Source organism: Trematomus bernacchii, unplaced genomic scaffold (assembly GCF_902827165.1).
Source record: "Trematomus bernacchii unplaced genomic scaffold, fTreBer1.1, whole genome shotgun sequence".
Classification (NCBI taxonomy): domain Eukaryota; kingdom Metazoa; phylum Chordata; class Actinopteri; order Perciformes; family Nototheniidae; genus Trematomus; species Trematomus bernacchii.
This window is the reverse complement of record NW_022987705.1, coordinates 12,857,836-12,860,602: the sequence shown is the minus strand read 5'-3', so window position 1 is coordinate 12,860,602 and position 2,767 is coordinate 12,857,836.

Below are 2,767 nucleotides of genomic sequence, written 5' to 3'. Positions count from 1 at the left end.
TAACACAAGATGCATCCCCTTTGTAGTAATCTGAAATACATTTGTGCAGACACAAATGTATTTCATTTATGATTCCAAATGCATTATTGAAACTTTCTACAATACAATAAATATATATTTTATGGATAGAGTGCGTTCTCTCAATCAATTTGGTCTGCTGAAGGTTAACAGAGAAGACATATTTCTCTCAAAGCATGTCCAAGCACCTTATGCCCATGTTTCTTCAGTTTTCTGTCAAGTGAGAGATCGTTTTTTGACTGTTAACATTATGCAGCTGGATATAAATGAATGTTGCAAGTAAAAAGCAAAGAAACAGGTTAACATCATTTTTTCGACGTTTTAAGTGTCCGGGAGATAATACTAAGGAGTATCAATTATTTAATATAATCTTTAATTCATATTCATATATGTTAACACAAAAGGGATCACATGCAGTAAGTGCATTAGTCCTCTCGTTGACTTCTGTAACCGTACCTTGCATTTATTTAAATTCGCGTCAGTATTACTCCGTCTGCTTTATGGTCATGGAGCATGAATTGTTCTACCATCTTTAGTGGAATACAACATTCCAGTCATGTCCTACTTATGTATTTTATACACTGGAATTAAAATGGAAATTGAAGGTGGCATGTTCATTATTGTCTGCATGTTTTCTTTCTATAGACCAAAACCTCAATAGCAAACATATTTGTGACAATACAGAGGAGGCGCAGGAGAGGCAGCGAATGTGGTCATTAACCAAAGGCAGTGAGGGAGACTCCTTCTCCTGCATTCAAATGATGTTGAATCCAACACTATCAACACTCCTCTCCTCCCTCCTTCTCCTCACCCCTACTTCTCATCTCTTTCTTTCTCTTTCCTTTCTGAGCCATTTCACTGAAGAGGCTACTATGCAGTGTTTCCCCTCATCTGTCTCTCTCATCCTTCTTTCCCTATTTATCTCATTCCCCTCTTCCTTCTATAGGCTCCTTTCCCCTATTTCACCAAGGACGTGGATATATCTCCTGCTACCCCCCCCCCCCCCCCCTCTCCCCCACTCTCTCGGAAAGTCTCTTTTCCTCTATCTCTCCGTCTTTCTCTCTCATCTTTCTAAGAGATAACTGTGTGCAAGCTCTTTCATCTTTCTCCTCCCTGAAGAGAAGACTGCCCAGCAGACACAGAGAAGCAGAGTCAGCATTTCAGTCCTCTGTGATGTCACAGACCCCCGACCCCCCCTCCCCATCACCTCAAAAACACTCACATACTCATAATAAATACTCTGACATAATTAGAAAAGCAGATACAACAAACTATTCCGTCTGTTTGTTCCGTCCCTCCCTCACAAGGGAAACCAAACTGTGCCATACAAGGGCAAGCTGCATCTCCACTTGAAAACACTGGCGCACTGCTGCGCTCACGAGACAGGGAGACAGAACACAGAGCAACTCTGGAGTTGGAGTAAAAAGTCTGACCTCTTTGGAATGGGAGGCTTTTCATTTGAACGATAGGTTGGGGGAGACCGACAGCAAGAGAGAGGGGAGGAAGTGATCTAGAGGGTGAGAGCAAAGAGAGGCGAACATGTGAGGAACAGGAGAAGATAGTTACAGTGAGGGAGGGAGGGAGAAGGAGGCATACAGGAGGAGGTTGAATGTGTTAATACACAGGAACACTGCATCAAACCAATGCACTGCTCTGAGGCTGGCTGAGCAGCTGAGAGGAGTGCGTCAGCAGTACATTCACGTTCCCACTGAAGGACAAAGGGAGGGGGCAGAGCGAGCATCTTAGCTGCCTGCAACACCGACACGGAGGGGGGAATAGAGAAAAGAGAGAGATTGGAGAATAAACAAGAAGAGGAGATGTGGATTAGAATGCTGCTCCCGCTGCTTCTGTGACGGTGGGCTGCCTGTTTGAGTGCCTCGCGTGCCTCCTCCTCCTCCAATCTCTCTCTCACACACTCTCTCCTTCGCGCACTCTATCATTCTTTTGCTCTTGATCTGTCAATGGTTCTCTCTCTCAATCTCTCGCTTTCTCTCTCTCTCTTTACTCTCTCTCTTTCTCTGTTTTACTCTGGCTACTGCAGTAGTCCACCAGCCCAGCCGCAAGTCTGACAGCCACACACATGGCTAACTGCCACAACTTACTACCTCAGCCCCGGAGAGAAAACTAACACATAAGGAAGCTGAGGAACACTGCAGGAGACAGCCCAGGCGACACACAGCAAGTGGAGAGAAAGAATCCTCAATACCTTTCTTGTTTTGGAAACAGACACGGAGCCCACTTCCACACACATCCTCCCAGCGTCATCCTCTCTTTTCCCCTCATTGCAGAAGAGGACAAGAGTGCTCTCTCTCTCTCTCTCTCTCTCTCTCTCTCTCTCTTCCGACACGCTTTTGCGAAGCTCCAACAGTGCAGCGCATCCCCTTCTCCACCCCCCACCCAGCGCCACCATCTCTCCCACCACCCCCAACCCCCCCTCCCCCCAGGAGGAATAGACGGATTACTGCTAACTGTGCACACGGCAGCCTGCAGCTGCTCTGACCAGGGCCAGCCCGACGTTGGGAGGGAAGCAAAAGGAACAGAGGAGGAGAGAAGAGGGGGATGACTGTGCCGGGAGTTCTTTAGCCTTTTTCTGTCTCTCAGTCTCTGTCACAACAGGACTAATCAGCGACCACTAGCCCTTGGCAAAGTCACAGTGAGGGAGGTCTCTCCCACCAAACAGGCGGCCAGCCGACGAGCCAAACACATGTATCAGGAGCCGACAGAACTGGGGATTCTTTTTTTCAGTTGG